The following is a 22221-nucleotide window of genomic DNA, read 5'->3' as shown; positions in this document are numbered from 1 at the left end:
TGTGCACCTAGGCCTGAACTATTAAGCCTCATCTCTGTGTAGTTTTTGCTTTTCTAGCTGACAAAAGGAATGGAGTTATGGTTGGAATGTCAACATTTTTACCATGCAATTGTTATTTTTATTACCACTGTGCCTAAGAGCACCAGTCATGGGTCAGAACACCATTGTGCTAGGCTCTGTACAAACAGAACAAAAAACATTGTTCCCTGCTACTGAAACAGTGGGGCGGAGGGGGGCGGTGGATCACAGTTTCTGGATCATGTGTGACAGTCAATGAAAATTGCACTTCACACACTGGTAAAAAATTGTGAAATACAAAAATTAGGACTTTCACCAAACTGTGGGAGAACACTTCAACATCTCTGATCTGTTGGTCAGGCAGAAAGTTAAAACAGCGCCGATTGTTACAAAAGCAAACTGCAACCGAGGATTGTTGAATTAGAACAGAGGAGAGCTTTCATTGTCCCTCACTTGGATAATGCCAAGGATTGTGTTTGTTTGTTTTTACAGAATGTTTTACAGTCATCTAGATAAGGACATACATGTATGCTCAGCTGGGGAGTCTTTGGTTCAGTCTCCAAAATTTCATTATGCTGGAACATAGATCCAATTCTTCCCCCCGCCCCCCCATTAATTCTCCAACCCACTCATGGTTGTCCATATATCTCACTTGCAGAACTGGGTGAAAGTGGTCCTAAAATGTAGAGACAAACTGGGGGCTGCTCAGCTTGATGGGGAGCAGAAGGCAGGACCACAACCTTCTGTGGGTTTACGCAATGCACTAGGCAAAATACTTGTGGTTAACAGAGCCCAGACCAGTTATAAAACAATTGCAGTTATGAATAAGATAGTGTTAATGACCAGATCTGTGGCTGCCTTTATATGTCTATAATAGGCACTGTCTTACCTTTAAATCTCTGTTGTAAAACTGTCAACTATGAGTTTGTTTGGGGTTTTTTGGTGCTGGGGCGGGAGGGAAGGGTTTGGTTTTTTAACACACTTTTGGACTGAAATTATTTCTCTTTTTAGGAGTTCATTGGAATTTTTCAATGTTGTCTACTGTCGTCATTCAGATTCATAGTTTAATCTAATTCTATTCCAGGTCTTTGGAGTATAAGTACAGTGGGATTCAGTTTTACTGATCATCTTTTTTCATTTCTCTATAAGGTCAAAATATTAAGCTCCACTCCTGCATTGCAAATCAACTGATCAGATCACTGTACCTCTATGGAGCCCAGATGATTTCTCAATCCAGGGTTGAGGTCTGACTTTCTTAAAGCCATTTTCCTTTTGGTGCTGATGTATTTGCCCACTCATTCACAGTGAGGATTTGGGCCCCATCTTGCAAAGATTTACATAATGAATAACTTTCAACATATAAGAAATCCCATCTAACTCAACAAGACTACTCATGTTCTTAAAGGATAACACATGCATAAATCTTTGCAGCATTGGGATCTTGGTTTTTCTTTCTAAATCAGAAGTGCATCTTCAATCTTTCAGAATCCCATTTGATTTTAAAGAATAAGTTAGACAGTAACTAGCATTTATCCATATATTATAATTTGACTTATTGGCTATGGCACTACAATTTCTCAATGATCTAATTTTGTCCTGGAAAGATAGAAATTTTGCTCCTTTTCTTAAGAAATTTATAGAATCATAGAAATGTAGGGCTGGAAGGGACCTCAAGAGGTCATGTAGTCCAGATGAAACAGGACCAAATCAACCTAAAGCATCCCTGACAGGTATTTGTCCAACCTGTTCTCAAATGATGGGATTCCACAACCTCCCTTGGAAGCCTAATCCAGTACTTAACTACCTTTACAGTTAGAAAGGGTTTCATTGTTTTGTGGCTCTGCATAGAATGATCATCTGGCTAGAATGATCAAAATGGGGGTTCTACACAATGATCCTTGGGATATGATTCCAGTGCCTTAAAAAAGCCAAAACAATCATAGCAAATTAAAACTGAGACAGTGGTTCTGATTGTGCAATTCAGTCCAAGCCCTTTATGCAATTCAAGTGGTATAAATGGTCCAAGACCCAAGCAGCTCTCCCCAGCAGGGAATTCCTATGGTACAAAGCAGTTCCCATGGTAGACTGTAACAGCCTTATGCCACACCCTGCTGTGGGAACATGTTGGGGTAGGGCTGAGGGCAGTTAGGAATCCAGCCCAATACTCTCTCTCACAATGCTGATACTGTATTACTTAACCATTAATAAACTGATGGACTAACTTGCAAACTTCATTATTTTTACTCAAAATCTTGGAAAACCAAGGGGCCAGCTTGTCAAAAGTGCTCAGCTCCCATTTCAGCAACAAAATAAGTGGCCAGATTTTCAAGAGTGTCCAAAATTAGCAGCTTCCATCGAGTCAACGCTGGAAGCAGAGCATTTTTGAAACTCAGGATACTTTGTTTCAGTGCCTGGCCAGGAGCTGGGCTCTTCTGAAAGTCTAGCCCATTATTTACATTCCTAAATGGGAGCTGTTGGTTGCTGAGCTCAGTTGAAAGTCTGACCCATAACATACACTTAAATCAGGAGGGAAGAAATGTGTTTTAAGTTAACTTTACATATAATTTTATATGGCTAACATTACTTTTCCTAATTTTCCGATTCCATAACCTTTGGGTAGAGATGTTTTAATCAAATTCTTATCTACATGTAAGGTAAATGCAGGAACACGTTCACAAGACACAATCATTTCTGCATTGACATCAGTTTTTAGTGCGACTGCCAGTTTCACTAGCTTTAGATCTGACTATGTTTCTCTCATGTCCTTGTTTATTCCTGGTTGAAGTTAGTGTTAAGTCTCTCCAGAAATTAGTTACTTTCCTGTTGTCAATGGAACCTAAGTTCAAAATAATCACAGCTGAGCCTGTAGTTATAACTCGGTACCTGTTTACATTTGTTAGTGACTCGTGTTAATAAAAAATATCTTCAGCAGGGTGAAAATGGTACCTGTTTGAGAAGTGAACAAAAACAGGACTTGAGTCATCCAGGCACTAAGAACTCCAAGAGGAGGTGAGGTTCCTCAAACATCCAGGGGATATTGAGAGAAAACACTCCCTTGCAATGGCCTCTCTTCATATATTGATTGATGTGAAAAGAGCAACTTCCAGCAAAGATAAGTTTAGCAAAACTTCATTACCTTGGCTCACTTGGGTGAGCGGTTGCTCTAGTTGCTGCTAGCACTGACTATGAGGTTCCAGGTAGGAGTTTCCACTGAAGTAACGCACAAGAAATACTTACATACTCCAAGGGCACCTACACTGGCATTTTCCCCACGGTGTTTGTCTGGCACGAGCAGAATGGTGAGAAAAATTCTAGTGTTGACCAAGCTGTTGAGTCCAGTCTTGAGATGGAGGTGGAGGGTGTGACAGGTTCGGTCACAGAGACTCCCTTGGGACTGTCACCTGATGTGCTGGAATGATCTCTGAGCCCATTTCCCCTGCCAGCCTGGGACTCCATATCCCTGCCTTTTTGAGCCAAACACGCTAGCCTGCTGCAACACAGACCCAGGTCTGGTCCATGCCCCCAAAGCTGCAGACTTAACTGAAAACAGCTTAGCAGGTTACCTCTCCAGCACCCAGACACCCAGTTCCCAATGGAATCTAAACCCCAAAGAATTCTGTTTTACTCTGTTTAATACTTATACAGGGTTGTCCGCCCTCTGTAACACTGATTGAGAGATATGCACAGCTGTTTTCTCCCCCAGGTATTAATCAATCACTTACTCTGGGTTCATTAATAAACAAAAGTGACTTTATTAAGTATAAGAAGTAAGATTTAAGTGGTTTCAAGTAATAACAGACAGAACAAAGTAGGTCATCAAGCAAAATAAAGCAAAACCACACAAGTCTAAGCCTAATACATTAAAAAACTGATTACAGTTAATATCTCGCCCTTAGAGATGTTCCAATAAGCCTCTTTCACAGACTAGACTCCTTCCTAGTCTGGGCTCAATCCTTTCCTCTGGTACAGTCCCTGTGAGTTTCAGCAGCCATCTTAGGTGGTAAGCAGGGGCTCTCTCATGACTGGAAGCCCTCTCTGTCCTGCTCCACGCCATTTTATAGTTTTGGCACAAGGCGGGAATCTTTTGTCTCTCTTGGTCCCCACCATGGTAAAGTACCAGATTTAAGATGAATTCCATTATCAGGTGACATGGTCACATGTCCCTGTGAGACCTCAATCTTCATTACCCGCAGGCTGGCCCACATGTACACAGGCAGGCTTGCAGGTAAATAAACCATTTACAACCAATTGTCCTAGTCAATGGGAGCCATGAAGATTCTAAACCATCATTAATGGCCCATACGTTGCATAATTACAATAGGACCTCAGAGTTATATTTCATATTTCTATCTTCAGATACAAGAATGATACATGCATGCAAACAGGATGATCACACTCAGTAAACTATAAGCTTTGTAATGATACCTTACAAGACACCTTTTGCATAAAGCATATTCCAGTTACATTATATTCACATTCATAAGCATATTTTCATAAAGCATATGGAGTGCAACATCAAAGAGGGAGTCCACTAATAAGTTAAGCAAACAGGAGACCAAGTGGCATAAAGTATGCTTAACAAAAGCTGGGCAGTTCTAAGATTCAACAGGCTTGGAAAATACAGACTGGACCCTCTCCTCAGCTCCTAACAACACTGCAGAGCTCCTGGAATAAAGAAACCTTTTGATCTTTGTAAGCAGATTGAACTGGAGAGCAGCTCAATCCTGAGCCATCTCTGTTGCTTCAATCATCCATGCCCATGGCAGCTCCCCCTCCCCTTCTGAAGCAGGCAGGCCAGGCTGCTCCTTCTTCCCCAGCATACTCCCACATCAGCCTCAGGGGCAGACCAGAGTGCAGTGCGTAGAGTAGTTCAGGAAAGGCTTAGTAGGTATATGGTGTGTGTGTTAGGGAAGCAGGAGTCAGAGAATGAAAGGCAAGGGAGAGAGGTCAGAAAGGAAAAGTAAGGGCAGAAGGGAGAAATGGACTGATCTGTAGGAGAGAAAAATGAATGGGGAAAAGAGAGGAGGCAGGGGACAGAAAACAGCCATCCAGGTAGCAAATGTAAATGATGAGGAAGCAAACTCAGGCCTCCTGCAAGGCATTGCAGAGCTCTAAAGTTTTCTGAAGCCGCCCATTTCGTAAGCCTTCTAAAGCATGAATTCTCTCCAGGCACCTGGTTCAGAAAACAAGCCAACCTACTCAATTTGTTAACAGGTGATTAACATCCCTCCTTCCATCTTCCTGGCCATCTGCTAAGATGCACCAACTGTGTGAGTTAGCTTCTGTCTGGGAGCTGACCTGGGCTACATTTAATGTATTTTACAAAACTCTGCCTTGTTCTCACAGATGTGATTGTGATGTGCAGCACAGTGCACGCTGGTTCTCTGCACATCATCAGGCTGCCTAGGAGCCCCACTGGTGGCCCAATTGCCTGTCATGTTACTTGCTGTAGGAGTCAAATGTAAACAATTTTTTAAAATCCCAAAATATTCTGAGGAAGGGACTTGCTCAATAAGAGTTAGGTGCCTAAATACCTCTGAGGAGCTGGGCCGGGAGCTTTCAAAACAGTGGTGCTAGGCAGAAAAAAACCCAATACTTTTGCCTGGCTGTCTAATTATTTCCTTTAGAAATATTTTAGGTGTATGGTGTTCTCTCAAGTTCTAATTTCAGCAAAAGCATTGTATTTATGGCTGAGTAAATGCAATTTTCAGAATAAACAGAACATTCACATTGAAGTGTTCAATAGCACACAAAGCTAGTTTCCAATCAGAGCAGCTACAGAGGTCACAGGCTCATAAAAACAATGATTAGAAAGAGTAAAAATGTACAGTGGAAAAAATCTCTATACAGTTAGAGCTACTGGATACATTAACATTTTTTTTCCTTTGAACAGGTGGAAGTTTGAGAGAGGAATGATAGCTTAGCATAGTATTATGGCCCTGATTGCTCAAACACAGTAGAGCATAGCAGTGCTGAGATCTGTTTTTGGTCCCTCATTCAGGGCTGCCTGAGCCTGGTTCAAGTTAATAGCATAGGTGAGGGATGCCCCTGTGTAGCCCTGTCATAAGGTTCCCTAGAGGATTTAACTTAGTTCCACACCACATCCCCTCACGTCCCTGTCCCACTCACACCCCAGTTCTAGAACACCCCAAACATACCTCACTCCTTATGCTTACACCCTGGGGTGGGGAAGCAGGTGGTTCTGGCAAAACACACAAGAGAAATTCTCTATTGGCTCTCAACAGAAGCTTTAAGGCCACTTTAAGCTACTTCAGTGATACAGAGTGGCCTTAGTGGATTAAAGAATGCAGCCCTATATATTTACATTGGCAGCAATAAAAACCCAGTAAAAACTTTAAAGTACAGTGCAGAAACTATTTTTATTGTGTATTAGCAATGTGTGAACATGTTTGGATAAAATAAGATTAGCACAAAACTTGAACCAAACCTTAACTTTTGAGGTTTGAAAATGTTTTCAGCTTTCATTTTTAAAACTTCATAGGTCTCTGTACTCTCTGGGTTCAGCAGGGACAGGCAGCAGTCATACTCAAATATCATGCAAGAGACTATCACCACAAGATATACAACTATTTCTAGAACAAATAGGTTTGGATGTTAGCCTGTCCAGATCCAGCGCAGAGGTATTTTCAGTAAGCAATTTATTCAAAACAGAATCCTTTTCTGTTAGAGAATTATCAGCAGATAGGTCGTGAATTACACATTTGTTCAGTGTTCAGAATTATTTAACACATTTTTATGTGAGCAAATTTCATCTTGTAGATTACTATTGTTTCAAGTGTTTGCTATTTGGGTTGTCACCTCAGGTTTTTCAGCTCAGTGATTGGAAAAAACAGTTGTGAATGAATATGTTATTTATTCAAGCCCTTCTCCTGTTTACAAGAGTTTCAGTTATCAACAGGTTTCAGAGTAGCAGCCGTGTTAGTCTGTATTCGCAAAAAGAACAGGAGTACTTGTGGCACCTTAGAGACTAACAAATTTACTGGAGCATAAGCTTTCGTGAGCTACAGCTCACTTCATCGGATGCATTCAGTGGAAAATACAGTGGGGAGATTTATATACATAGAGAACATGAAACAATGGTATTATACTGAAACAGTTTAAAGCAAGTAGGGCTTGTACTTGGGCTACAGAAGCCTAGTTTCAGCATTGAACATTTTTCTTCTTCCCCACTCCCATGCCAATGTTTGGCTCTCTCTTTTTGAAGGTTATCTGAAAACACAGACGTTTAAGAAGCATGTTCTTAAAGAGCAAAATCCTATCCCCACTGAAATCAGTGGGAGTTTTGCCATTAACTTTAAATGAGCCAAGATGTCCCCCTTTATTTTTATTAATGGCCAAGTGTTAAAGGGAGTGCTTACTAGAACAATTTGTCCGGCTGCTGAAATTGAAGGGTTTAAACTATTACATAAAATAATTACAACACTGTAAGCTTTGGGGGGCAGGGTTTGTCTTTCTATTATTTGTTTGTAGAGTGCTTAGCAGAATGGAGCCCTGATATGATAAGCTTCTAAGTGCTACCACAGTACCATAAATTGTTTGGGGGTTTTTTGCAAGGGCATAGGAGGAGGAAGTGGTATAAGCACCTCCATAAGGAAATCTATACACTGCAAAAGCAATATGAACCTGTATCTTTGTTCTGGCTTTTAATATCCCCATGCCTGGCCATCACCTCTTCCCCATCCCCTGTACATCCTGCTCTTGTTAATATTAGGAATCATTTATCCAGTGCCAGCACATGGAGAGGGTATATTGACATAACACCATACTCTTAACTCCTTGGCCAGTCCCAATAATGCTCCTCTGTGATTTACATAATAGAAGGCCTAGAGAAAAGTCTTTCCATGCCTCAGAGTACTCTGTTTGGGAACAGATATGTAATTTGAGTGCCTAAAACGGGAAGTGGGTGCTGAGCTCTTGAGTATCTGGCCCCTGATCCAGAATGCTCACACTAGTGACTTTTCTTCAGGATGTCAGGCTAGAACCATATGCACAGGCTTTGGCCTGTTTCCTAAACCTTCATAAAGAAATATAGCATATGACTCAGTAAGGTAGGGTTTTTTTATTTGTAAAAACCTACGTATTTTCATGGTCTCTGGCCTACCATCACCATTTTGGAACACCTCCTCATGCATAGAGTGGCCCTATAATGCAGCCCACATCCAGTTCCCCTTCTCAGGGCTCCTCACGAATATTTCTCCAACACTCTCATAGGCTAATAACATCCATAGCACAGAGATACTTATTAATATGAACACTTCAAATCACAAGAGTTAAATACCAGAACTCAAAAGGTTCTAGCTCCACCACCTTCTGCGAGTACAGCTTCTCCATCAGTCTCAATCTTCCTTCAGATTGGAGCACTCTCAAGCTTCCCTCCACAGTCCTGTAATAGACTTAACAACTCAAAAGAAGCAACAGCATAAACAATGGCTGGCCACCTACCGTAGGCTTAATAAGAGTCTCAGAGGCCTCCTGGGTTCCTGCCAGCTCCCTGCCACTTACTCAGGACAGGGATCATAAGGGTACTCCTACAGGCCTTCCTCTGGATCCAGCATTTCCACTTCCTGCTAATCAGACCTATCTGCTATTGTCAACAGGCCAGTGCAGTACAGGGGACTGGATGACAGCCTTCTCATAAGGCAGAAGGCACCTGAAATGGAATGGAATAGCAGTAGCCTCTGAACAGAGTAGGAGATTGCTGTTGACAAAGATCACTGGATACCCTATGAAGATATAGGCCTCAATTTTCAGAAGAGCCCGTTAATTGGGATGATTAGTTGTTAGTTGGGATGATTTAACTGGGAATTGGTCCTGCTTTGAGCAGGGGGTTGGACTAGATGACCTTCTGGGGTCCCTTCCAACCTTGATATTCTATGATTCTATGAATTCTGGGTACCTCTGTTTTTCGGGTGTCCAACAAGATCTCTTGGTATTTATAAGTCTAAGTTTGACTATACACTCAACTTTAATTACACCAGGTCATGTTAGTCGACCAAGCAAATGAGATCTAACATGGCAAAACTTATACTCAGGGTTTCTTCAGAATGCAACTTCAAATGGACTACTCAGCTGCTTAAAGTTAAACCTGTCTCTAAGCCTTTGCACAACCGGGGCTTGAATTTTTGCCAGCCTCTGTATGGGTCCGCCTCCAAATATATAATGCCACATCATTTGACATTTTTATATTGTTATAAATTGCATTTTAATTTAAATTGGTTAAATCCCAGAGTCCATTCGTGGAGAGCACTTTATAACTTAAGGCCCAGATCCACAAAGGTATGTAGACCCCTAACTTCCCTTAATATCAATTAAAAAAGGATATCAAAAAGGAAGGGAACCACCAAGGGATGTAGGTGCTGCAACACTGAGCATCATGGTGCTTATTTTTTAGGTTGGGCACCTACAATCCCTCTATCATGAATGAAGGCAGAAGGGGAATGTCTACACAGCAAAAAAAGAAACCTGCTGCAGAGTCTCACAGCCTGGGTTAATGACTGAGGCTCATGGGGCTCAAGCTACAGGCTAAAAATAACAGTGTAGAAGTTCCTGCACGGGTGGCAGCATGGGCTCTGAAACCCAGCAAGGGGGGGGGAGTGTATAGAAATTAAAATTTTCCCCTGCAGGAAGAGAAGGAGAAGGCTCTGCTCCCAAACCAAGCTCCTGTCTCAACTGCCAGGAGCGCAAGCAACTGCCTCTAGATCAGGAGGTTGGAGATTGGATGATGGAGATAGCCCAACAATGAGAAAATCCATTGGGATCAATTAAAGTGCAATTACCTCATTAGCATGACTTGGATATAAATAAGGAAAGCATGAACTATATCTATACCAGCTTGATATCTAGTTGGCAGCCGATATCAAGCGGAGTGCCCCAGGGGTTGGTCCTGGGACCAGTTTTGTTCAACATCTTTATCAATGATCTGGATGATGGGATTAATTGCACCCCCAGCAAGTTCGCAGATCACACTAAAATGGGGGGGGGAGATAGATATGCTGGAGGGTAGGGATGGGTCCAGCGTGACCTAGACAAATTGGAGGATTGGGCCAAAAAAATCTGATGAGGTTCAACAAGGACAAATGCAGAGTCCTGCACTTAGGAAGAAAGAATCCCAATCACTGCTACAGGCTGGGGACCGACTGGCTGAGCAGCAGTTCTGCAGAACAGATAAATGGAACTGTTTGCATGCTGAGAAAAATAAAGAGACTATGACATTGCATGGCTAGCATATGTTGCATGTAGTTGGCCTGTTTGACTTTGTCTGAGTTTGCCAACCCACAGATACAAAATAGCTGGCCTTGCATCAGCTCAGCAAGGAAGAATTCCATTCCTTAAGCCCCCTTGGAACACGAGTCCTGGAAGAGTCACTGAGCAAAAAAAACCCCTTAAATGAGCAACATCAGGCTTTAATGGTATTTTAACCTTTATGCCAGCATTTTCCAAACTGTGGGTTTTGAACCCTCAGGTGTCATGAGAGGGTACCGGGGGTGGGAGCGGGTTCATGAGAAAAAGCGGGGTGGGAGGGGAAAGTCTGGTGGAAGGCAAGCCATGGTGATCTTGAGTCAGGTGTTGGGCAGTGGATTCACCACCCACGCCACAGGCTGTGTTGACCGTACAGCGCTCGAACTGCTAGAGAGCAGGCCAGCAGGTTTCCACAGGGCAGTTAGAGCACCTGTGGCTTGGGCAGTGAATCCAGCATCCCACAATCAGCTCTGGCTGGTGCCGAAGACTTGGACCAGCAGCAACAGTAGCAGAGGCACCAAAATACTGGAGGAGGTGTCAGAGGAGTTGTTCTTCACTGCCCACACCTCTCTTTCAGGCTAACCTGGGCTGACCCAAAAGGAAGTACTGCATTCCAGAGACAGGGCAGCTCTGTCCTGCCTGGGAGCCTCTTCTCCCTGGTGCTCCTACAGCATGGTGAGTAGCCCCTGCTGCTGGCCTGAGTCTGGACCAGGACTGTCCTGACTTGATCCACTTCCAGGGGTAGAATGAGGGAGGACCTCCCTGCTTGGCCATAGGAGGGGAGATATCCTGGCCAGTCAGCATGGAGTATAGGGGAGGGGAGAGAAGGGGAGAGGTTGTGGCAATGGGAAGGGGTTGCGTGGTGGGAACACCATACACCTGCCCCAAAGTTCACCAGCCACCACTGGATTTTATAACTTTTAATATAAATTTAAGATCATGTTATTGCCATGTTTGGTGTAGCAGGGTAGGCTAAAAATGTTTTTTCGTGCTTTTAATTTTCAAACCCCCATAGTTTGCATTAACAGAGGTGAGCCCAGCTTGAAAAGGCTTGGAAACCACTGCCTTACACAATGTACACATGTTGCTTGCATGATGTTTTCAGCTGCAAAGCAGGGCATGGATTTAACTTGTAATTTATCCAAGATTCTGATAATGATTATGCAGAACTTCATTTATTAAAATAGCATGCACCAACTGGGACTAAAGACCCAAATGAAAGCTGCTTTGTTATATCCCACTACCAGAGCAAGCCTATCAAATCAGTACATCTTCTCAAGCCTGGGAGCTTCAAAACTACACCCTAATCCAAAAAAGGTATTTAGGCACCTAACCACTGCGCCTAACGTAGTGTGGGGCTTCCCCAGTCTCTACAGTTGAAGCTGTTCCACTGTGGCTAACTAAGAGCAATGAGAGCAGCGGAACTGGCTCCTGGGTCTCCCACTTCCCACGGAGGCACCCTAACCACAAGGCTACAGAGTCATTTGCATGCTTGTTCTCCTGGCCCAATGACTAAGTATTTCTCCATGGTGGCTCAATCATTGGGCCAGAGAGAGAGAGAGAACAAATGAATGAATTGCTCTGTAGCCTGATGGATTGGTCCCCCTGCTCTAATCATTCTTTCATTATTTATCCACAGTGGAGCAGCTTTAACAGGAGAGAGTGAGGAAGCCCCCTGTCAGACTAGCCCTGAGAATCATAGAATATCAGGGGTGGAAGGGACCTCAGGAGGTCATCTAGTCTAACCCTCTGCTCAAAGCAGTGGAGCACACTATTAAGAGGTAGGATTTGAACAGGAACCCTCTTTCTCCCTCTCAAGCAGAGACATGGGGAACTGAAGGTGGATCCTTCTACATCCTAGGATAGTGTGCTAACCATTGGGATAAAAGTTATAAGATGGGCACTGACTCCTCTGGACACTTTGTATGGAGTGAGGCAGGAGCCTAATTCATTCCTGCAAAAAACATCATAGGTGTCTAAGCGAGCTGGTGTCAAGAGGCAGGTTCCCATTTGTGGATCACTCAACGGCACCTCCCTAAAGCCCAGACTTAGGCACCCAGGCCTGAGAAGGGTTGGGGCTTATAAGACACTCCTCTCAGTGGCTAGCTTAGACAACACCCCAACAAGCATGCTGGCGTTTGTGGATCCCATTCTAAGGCACCTACCTCTCTCCATTCATTGTGCAAGTTCCTTACTCAGACTTTGTGGATCACAGTGTTGTTCCTATGATTTTCTAGCACCTAATAGTTCAATGCTGTGATGCTGAGTATTGCAATGCCTAAGTCCTTTTGTGGATCCAGACCCTAGCGTCCTTCTGCCAATTAACTCCACCTACAGCTTGGATCCAGCCTGGAAGTGACATTGATGATTTAACTGGGAATTGGTCCTGCTTCGAGCAGGGGGTTGGACTAGATGACCTTCTGGGGTCCCTTCCAACCCTGATATTCTATGATTCTATGATCTGTTGCCAGCCCTTCCCCACACCCAGGGCTATTTTAGCTGCTGTAATTTTCTATTCCTTCCTTTAACTCAAATCATGCGGGGCTAGACTCACGAAGGGAATGAGGTTCAGCATTGCAACACCTAACTTTAAACACCTCGATGTCCAGTCCAACCCTCAGACCTGAGTTAGGCGCACAGACTCCTTATACATTGCATGCTGAGAGTTAGAGGCCTAAGAATGGGATCCCAGATGAACACACTAAACGCTAGACTAGAGAGCCCTCCACTCTCTCTTACTGGCCCAGTGAATATTTAAGTATACAAAATAGAGCAGCTTCTACAGGAGAGACTGAGAGGACCTCACCTCAGAATACCACATAGCTCTGTGTTTAAGGTACTTAGCTGGGAAGTGGGAGACCTGGCCTCAAGTCACTGCTTTAATCAGGCAGAGTAGGGACTCAAACCTGTGTTTCCTATATGCTAGGTGAGTGTTCAAACCAGTAGGATAAAGGAATGGTACCATCCTCCATTTTGGGCAAGGCCTGATCCAGGAGGCATGCTTTTAGGCAATCTCTGAGAACACCTACAACATCAGGCAAGATAAAAAGTGGAATGCCTAGTCTGAAGATACCACAGGCATTTAGGTTCAGAGCAGTTTGGTGGTATCTGAATTTAGGCAGCTTTGGGCATGACCACTGGGAAAAATTTAGGTACCTTGTGAATTTAAATAGCTGCAGGATTAGGCAGCAGCTAAGTGGGTGGGTGGGATTGAGAAGTTAAATTTTTAATGTCACTTTGAATATCGTTTGTCACTTTTAGAAGTAAAACACCAGAGGGGATAATTGTGTTAATTCTACACATGCTGTAAGTGAAATGGATTTTTATCCTTCTGTGAGACAGTTCACAGCATAGCATGCTATCATTTATCTCCACCAATGCCTAGCTATCGGGTTCACCTGACAGATCAGTAGTGTGAGGAATTTGCCTGGCTGGGTCTTGAAATGACCCTTCTGGAATCCTTAAGCAACTGCTCTAGCAATGGCCTGCCATTACCCTGCCCTTCAGTGCTTAATTTGTAATGAAAGAGGTGCTGTGGCTCAAGCACTTAGATGCCATGGCATAAGCAACTTCCATAACTGACACAGCAAGCCCAGAGGCCCTAGGGCTCAATGAACTGGCAAGCCTTGAGGTGCCAGGGATCAATCCTAGCAAACCCTGACACAAATTAAGCACTGCTGCCCTTCAAGGAAGAGTGAAAGATTTTGACCTTCCTCTCCTCAATGTTCTATGTTTAGACCTTTGGTGTCGCCATTATTTTCATTTTATTTTTGTCAGCAACGATTGAGCCACGCAATTAGCTGTGTGATTATAAATGGATAAATGCTGCTGGTGTACAGCAAAGTATTCTTTACACATTCAATATTGCTACCCCACATATTCAAAAACCATGAGTCAGCCCTTCTCCCCACATCCCACCACCAAAAAGCCTGTAAAATTGGCTAAAAAAGCATGAGATTTTTTTAAAAAATAAGTACCTTTTTATTTGCCTTCTTGGTTTTGAGCCATTAGGGGGTCGAATTTTCAAGCTTCTCTGTACAACCATGAGGGTAAGAAACTTCCTTTGATTTAAATGTAAGTTGAGATTCTCAAGTAATCGCATGACCCTAGGAGCTAGGGATTTCAAAATAACACCAAATATTGTGAGAGTTTGGAGCATTCGTGAGCTTCTGCAGGACAATGCTTTTATGCCGTATTTCTTTTCTACTATTTTCAGAGAACTCATCAATATATAAAAACAGTCAGAGATAGTCAAATATTTTACTTCTAAGATTTCTAAAGGACGAGAACACTAAGTGGAGCTAATTGGTATCCTACCTCTCCCTAATCCCCCATTTGCATTTGCTATTTGCAGTACTACTGTTTTGTGAAAAAACAAACAAACAAAAACCTATCTGCTTCAGCCTTGCTAAAGATTTCTCACAACCTACCTGAGGCAATACTATCTCCATTTCAGGCCCTTGAGTCATACTTGCTTATAACACCACCTAGCTCCTATATAGCTCTGTATATTAGTCGCTCACAAGCTCTAACGTATTTATCAACACAATGCCCCTGTGAAATAGGGAAGTATTATTATCCCATTTTACTAATGGGAACTGAGCACAGAGACTTATATGAGCTAAAGCAAGCTTTAATAACTATTAAAATTGATGTTTCGGAAGAATGGATGGTAAGACAAATATTTGCTATATGATGGTGAAAATGAAAAATCTCTTACTAGAGTTCTTACAAAGAGACTGTTTGAGGCCACCCTAAAATAGAAAGTCTGGAGAAACATTATTCAATCATGCAATGTTGGGATATTAGGCCTGCCAGAAAATGTTGAAGGCCCTGACTCATTTAGGCCCTGGTTCTGCTGCCCTTGCTCATATTCAGCAGTATGTCACTATATGAGTACTGCCATGGAAGGGATTAGTCACTAAGGCCCTCAGGTCTGCAGAGAGCCCTGTAGCCATGCAAAGGTCTAATGGCTCTGGTAGGAAGCTGTACTGGGACAAAGGCCAGCTCGTTTGGAGTCATTTAAAGGACTGGGACTATAGTACAGTGCTAATCCATTTGACAAAGGGTGGTAGAAACTGGCCCTTTAATAACTTTTCTTAAGTCTTAGGAAAAAGCAGGTCAGAAATTTGAACCACCTTTACATATTCTATAATATTTCAGCATTTTTTTAAATCTTTTCTTAGGCCCTTCATTTTGCTTCTTCACAGTTTCGTACAATTCTTATCAGCTCTGTTCAACTTTTAACATTACCTTTGCATCTCTACTTCATAAAGAAAATGTTATGAGAGAAACTTGGAGATAGAAGATTTAAATTTTGTAATAAACGTGCGTATTTTCCCAGTGTTCAAAATCTCCTTCAACAAGCCAAATTATATCTAGTTTAACTTTCAGATTATGCTGCTTTTAGTTACCCAATTGCTACCAAAAAGCAAATCACCCAAACCACTGAATGGAGATATTGTAGAGGTTTCCAATGAATCACTTTCGTATTCTCTTTCTGCTTCATTAGGCTTGTTAGATATTATCTTTAGTGGTGTTTAAGATGTCTGTGTTATATTATTCAGACTGAATGAAGATAATATATCTGTATTTGATGATTCATCTTCAGATTCTATTTTTGGTCAAGCTTTTTTGGATATTATGTGTGGTATTGTCTTTGTTGTTCTTCCTTGAGATAACATTTAAACTTCCTTCCTTTTCATATTAATGTATATCAAGATTAAATTCTTTGCACATTGTCAGAAGTGATTTGTGGATTTCATGTTTGTGAGCCCCAACCCAGCAAGCATATGTGATGGGTGCTTAAAAATAAGCATGTACTTAAGTGCTTTACTGGATTTGGGCCTATGTCGATAAATTTCTTCTGAAGTAAACAACTTTGAACACATAAATTAGTCATGTACTGAAAACTGTCAATCTTAGTTAATGCATTTGCCCTTTCCTTATATACCATTTCTGTTTAAATACTGTACAATATACAGAGGATCCCATAACACACAGCATGTAACAATGAATTTTATTAAGGCACAATGCTTGCAGATTCACCTACATGGAGTGTTGTGGTTATCAGTTACATACTTTGTTATTTGAAATACATATAATAAAGCCAGACAAACACCTACAATGCTTTATTGTTTAACACTTTGATCATTCCCTTTCTGAAATGTCTCCTGTGGCAAATATATTATTGTGTCAATCAGAGAATATCCCTATTTGTTAATGCCTGTTTGTCATTCCATTTGGCTGATATACCTGTGTACACTCTGGATCTAGAAAGCATAGAGGATAATATACAGAGGTGCTTGGGGCTTTATCCCACCGATCTGAAAATACATAGTCCTAAACCCGTTTCCCCTGGAACCTTTTAGGAGATTAGAAGGATATTTTACCTTACCAACCTGCCTGTGAGAAATGACATTCCCTGTATCAGGGTTACCTTTGGACTGATAGGTATGCTGTTTGCTTGTAGACATAAACCAACCATTTTAAGTGTTCACTAATTTTGAGTGATTCTGTTATTGGGTGGCCAACTTCAGACACTTCTGGCCTCATTTCAGAAGCACTGAGCATCCACAACTCTAGTGGATTTCAGTGGGAGCAGTAAGAGATGAGAACCTCTGAAAATCCATCTCTATATTTCTCTCACAGGACTGCAGGTGTGAGGAAGCAAACGAAACTCCCAAAAGAGTCTCATTGTATAGGAGAAGTTTAACATTTCCAGGATGTACCTTTGAGATAATAAGCCCTGTCATATGGTGAGTTGATGTGTAAGCAGGGCAAAGGAGCATGGTAGCTCTTTCTCACCACACTGTGGCATGAGGCAAGTTCCTGCCAGAGGTCTGGAGAGATTTGTTATAGGTGTTCAGAAACTTGCAGGGCTGACAACTGAATGCACCCCATATGCCTACAGTGCATGCACTGCCCCTGCTGAGAAGAGGATCAAAAAGTTTTGTATAACATGTAGCACTGATGTGCTCTACAGAATCCTTCCCTTCAACGGCAGGATTCCTAGGCCACACCTTTGAGCTGCCTTCCTGTCTTAGTAAGAGAAATTTAGCGTTGTCTTCTTTTTGCACACATTTGCATATCGTATATACATTCATGAGTACCTACTAAACACAACATTAACACTGACAACGGGTGACAATAGTTGTACTCCTCCATTTTTGTAAAGATTAATTTCAGGAGCTATTTAGCATAAAATGTGTATCTTCTTATCACCCGCTTGGTCTATCTAATTTCTTAAACTCATGAGACAGTTCAGCTCTTTCAATGTGGTAGTTCTATTTTTTTTTCCAACTGCTACAGCTGGTATCTTCCCTGAGGATGGGTTTTGTACAGTAAATACTTTTAAAGTATGAATGATGTATGCTTTAAAAAAAGATTGACAAATTTCACCGTGGTACAACTCCACAACCCCCTTTTTAGGCCCAGGAAAAGTTCTTGTTTATTTTAATATGATGGCCTAAGGTTTGTAGGTCCTACCATAATACTACTAATAAATAACAATAATAAAATAAGTTTTCAACTCCACAGAGGTTCACCCCTGCCCTTGTCAAATAACAGATTACAGAACCACTTAGCCATGACAAATCTGAGCCAAGGAAGCATATAAAATATTCTGGCCCAGATGCTCACCTGCTGTAAATTGGCATAGGTCTTCAATGAGCTGTGCTGATTTACACCAGCTGTTGATCTGGCCCTCACCAACATGTAAATGTTTTAAAAATTAGCACAACAAAAATCAATATTATAAGAATAGTAAACAACAAAAGACATTTTCTACTCCAGTGAATTTCAGTGTCACTATTTCCTGTCACCCACCCGTTTCATTGGGGCAGGGACAGAAAGGGTTATTGCAGAACTGTACATCTTGAATTCCATTGTTAGATTCTTCTGCCACTATGTTCTCACATTTCGTCAGCTGACTTTCTTGGAAGACTGTGCAGTTAGTTTCTTATCTCCTATGTTCTTTGTATGATTTGTACTATGTCGATGTTAAAAGATGGAGAATTGAGCAATACTTTCCAGAAGTTTTATGAGCTGTTTCCTAGAAATGTTAACCACCTCTCTGAGAGAAAATGTTTTGCTAATAAAACTGATTAACAAGATCAGGGTCATAAAATAGCAGATATATTTTGTGAATGATTGTGTGTGTTATCTGAGTGTAAGAGCGGGGTTCCCCAAAACTGTAACTTTACCCCCAAGGCAGCTGGTTACAGAAGAATACCGGGTGTGTCATGGGAAATCATGCAAAAAGTGTTAAATGTAGCCAACAAAATCATTCGATAACATTTTAAATGACAATAAATGGAAATACAACGTAAGTCTAGTCATGGTATGTCACTTTTGTTGACTAAATGCCCTTGCTAGTGGTTCACGAGGATGATGATCTACTTTCCATTCCATTAGCAATAAACATCTATTAGAAATAACCACTTTGGTTAGCATATGCTGGGCCTGCTGATTAAATCAATAAAGAATTAAAGGATGGATATATAATTAAATGCCAGTCAACATGATTTTATGGAAAATAGGTCTTTTTAGAAAAAACTAACTTATTTGGTGAGATTACAAATTTGGCTGATAAAGTTAACGCCTAGATGTAATATACTTAGGGCTTGTCTATACAAACATTTAGTTTGCAGCAAGCTGGGTGTGTATCTACCCCACACTAGCCTCCCAGGGACGGTCTCTGTGGACTCTGTTGACACACATTCACAGTTCCTCCATGTGCTTTGATCTAATCCTCTTTGAAATGGGACTATATCAAAGCGCACTAATGAAGTGACCGAGGTGCAGTAGGTTCACATCCCAGCTTGCCAGGAACTAATTGTTCATATAGACAAGCCCTTAGATTTTTGTAAGGCATTTTACTTAGAACTGTACAATATTCTGATTTTAAAAATATCACTACACCACATTAATAAAGCACATATTAAATGGATCAAGAACTGGCTAGCTGACAGATCTCCAAAAGTAGTTGTCAATAAGGATCATCATCAAATGGTCATGTTTCTAGTGGGGTTTCACAAGGATCAATTCTAGGCCTGATACTATTCAATATTTTTATCAATGATCTGGAAGTAAAAATAAAATCTTTGCTGATAAAATTAGAGGATGATGACACAGACTGACATTGAAGGAAATAATGTTAAGGACAGAGCTGTCATACAGAGCGATCTGGATTGCTTGATAAGCTGGGTCCATTCAAACGAAACGTGTTACGGTATGGCCAAATATAAGGTGAGACATGTAGGAAAAAAGAATGCTGGCCATACTTAGAAAATGGGGAATTGTACCCTGGAAAGCAGTGATTCTGACAGGGATTTAGAAGTCAGAGGGGCAAGAAAGGGTAATGTGATCCTTGGATGTATAAATAAGGCCCTAATGAATAGGATCAGGGAGGTGATTTTTACCTCTGTATATGGCTTTGATGAGACCAATACTACATATAGTTCTGGTGCCCAAATTTGTAAAAGGACATTCAAAAACTGAAGAGGGTGCAAGGAAGAGCCACAAAAATAATTTAAGAGCTAGAAAATGCATCTCCCAGTGAGAGATTTAAGGAGCTCAATCTGTTTAATTTATCAAAAAGATCAAGAGATGACTTGATTACAATGTATAAGTACCTTCACAGGGAGAAAATCCCAGCTACCAAAAAGCTGTTCAATCTAGTAGAGAAAGACATAGCAAGAACCAATGGCTAGGCTTAGAAACAGAAAAATTCAGATAGAAATAAGGCACAAATTTTTAGAATGAGAGTGGATTCTCCATCTCTTGATGTCTTCAAATCAAGGTTGCCATTCTGCAAAGCATATTTTAGTCAAACAAGTTATTGGGCTCAATATCTGAGTAACTGGGTGAGATTCTCTGGCCTGTGTTATACAGGTCAGAGTAGATGATCTAACAGGGAGCTCCTGTTCTTAAAATCTATGAATGTAGGCTAGTGGGCTAGTGAAGGATGTGAGTGCATGCAGCATGCATTCTACTAGAATCTCTGAAAATAAAATAGCATTGTGTGCGCACACACCCATCTGGATTTACCAGGTTGTGTGTGTGTGTGTGTGTGTGTGTGTGTGTGTATATAACAGTAGAAACTCAATTAAAGAACATTACATACAGAATAGAACATAACAAAATAAAATGTCATGGACCTGGGACCCTATTACGGTAGCTGTAACTGTAAAAGCCTAAGGGTACTGGGATGTGTCCCATGACTACAAACATTGTTCAGTCTTTAAAGTTCAGTTCTGGTCAAGGGCGGTGGGAAAGATTTAATGAAAAGGATAGTGACAAGTTGTTACAATGGCAGCTCAGAGAGAAAAAAGAAATTGTGGCAATAGGATGACAAATGACACATGGTTGTACATTGATTTGGAATAATGTGGTCTGAAGTGCTGACAACTGAGAATACCCCCTTTTGAAAGGTGTTACAACATTTGGAAACCAAATATCAGTTCACTGAAAAACAAACCTGAGGATTGGGTGGGAGGAGGAGGGACTTGAAGCTTTGAATATCCAGAAAGCTTGATTACTCAGGCTTCTAGTGTCAACATAAATACTTGTCAGCATCTTACTTGAAATCTTTACCAATCACATACATGAATGAGGTGCACATCCTTACAGAAAACCTCCCCTTTCCCTGCACAGAAAACATCATTCAAAAAGCTAGAGGGGCCAGAAGCAGCTTACAAAATGAAAACACTGTCTGTCTCATTGTTATGCAAGTAACAGGGCTGAGGCTGTCTGACAGCAACTCCACTTTTAGGGATCTCTAAATAAATTGAAAAAAAATATCAAGGAAACTTGCCCTTTGTCTAATCTAATCAAACACAAATATACCTTAATGTGATTTATACATCTTTCCTAATTTAAGTGAAGCCAAATGTCACTGCAATCTGATTTCACTCTATCAAGTAGTGTTCTTTATAATGGGATAGATCAGCCAATCCATCTGAAGAGAGCTTATTGCAAAACTCGATTGTGGAGTATAGATGCCTTTAATCCACCTTTGTGATCCTTTGATCCTGAAGCCAGTGTGTGCACGCCTAGACTCCACCACACATTAAAGTAACTGAGGGCTGCTCTAACTTGTAACTCCTGCCCCATGGAGCAATTCCAGCCAGATTCCTGGCTTCAGTTCAGCTATTTTGCACCACTCCATTGGTACAAAGCATCTCTAAAGCTAGTTTACCCAGTTCCTTAAGGATTCCCACTGTGTTGTAGAATCCTTAGTTGGCTTAGCCATACCCCAGTCACATCCCCTTTGTCAGAGGCTGGGAAGGGAGAGCATAGGAGCTGCTAGGTGGCTGTACGCCAGCAGAGGAATCCACAACACACTGAGAATCTTCAAAGCACTGGAACAGTGCAAAATAGCTGAAGTGAAACCAGAAATCTAGCCCGATATCCTTGTGTTAACTTTGTCCCTATACTAAATTTCACATGCTGAAAAAGTTAATGTTTTTGCAATAAAATACTAGCAAAGCTTTTTTTATTTACAAATTATTATAAACAGAGCAATCAGCTGCATAAATGGAACAGAGCTTATGTGACTCCTGTATGTAGGCTCTCACTTTGACAGTTTACTTTAAGTTCTAACTGTGTGTTTTCACTAAGAACACATTGTATACAAAAGTCTTCCTGAGTTTATTTCAGCTAGTCCAATTCATAAAAATCATTTGACTTATTTCCATGTGATTTTTCTGTACTTTACTGAAGGAAATGTGTTTTTTGTCAGCAATTACTCTTGTTTTATGGTCATGAAATCCCAGATTCTCTTTTGTATGTGGCATCCTCACTGACATATAAGCGCCTTGTGGTTAGAACATCCAGAAGATACCATTTGATTCTAGAGGGGTCCTGAGTTCAGTCTATAAAAGGTAACTTCTTAATTCGTCAGACATCCCTTTTGGACACATTCTGGACTGAAACTATACT

At 41.4% G+C, this 22221-nt stretch overlaps 1 protein-coding gene across 2 annotated transcripts in view; it reads left to right on the top strand.

Moving 5' to 3' along the window:
- ATAD1 (ATPase family AAA domain containing 1) overlaps positions 1–22221 on the top strand; it is a 448511-nt gene that overhangs the window by 216494 nt on the left and 209796 nt on the right. Inside the window, exon 1 of one of the 2 annotated variants that reach the window (XM_073353764.1) lies at positions 6390–6393. The exons of the other annotated variant lie outside the window; for it this stretch is intronic. The gene's annotated coding sequence lies outside the window, so the exon portion shown is untranslated. Of the gene's footprint in view, positions 1–6389; positions 6394–22221 lie in introns of those variants that run through there. 2 annotated transcript variants of the gene reach the window in all.

The sequence above is a fragment of the Lepidochelys kempii genome, chromosome 7 (genome assembly GCF_965140265.1).
Source record: "Lepidochelys kempii isolate rLepKem1 chromosome 7, rLepKem1.hap2, whole genome shotgun sequence".
In the NCBI taxonomy this organism is placed as follows: Eukaryota; Metazoa; Chordata; order Testudines; family Cheloniidae; genus Lepidochelys; species Lepidochelys kempii.
The sequence above is the reverse complement of the archived record's forward strand: the minus strand, read 5'-3'. Positions and strand labels throughout refer to the sequence as shown.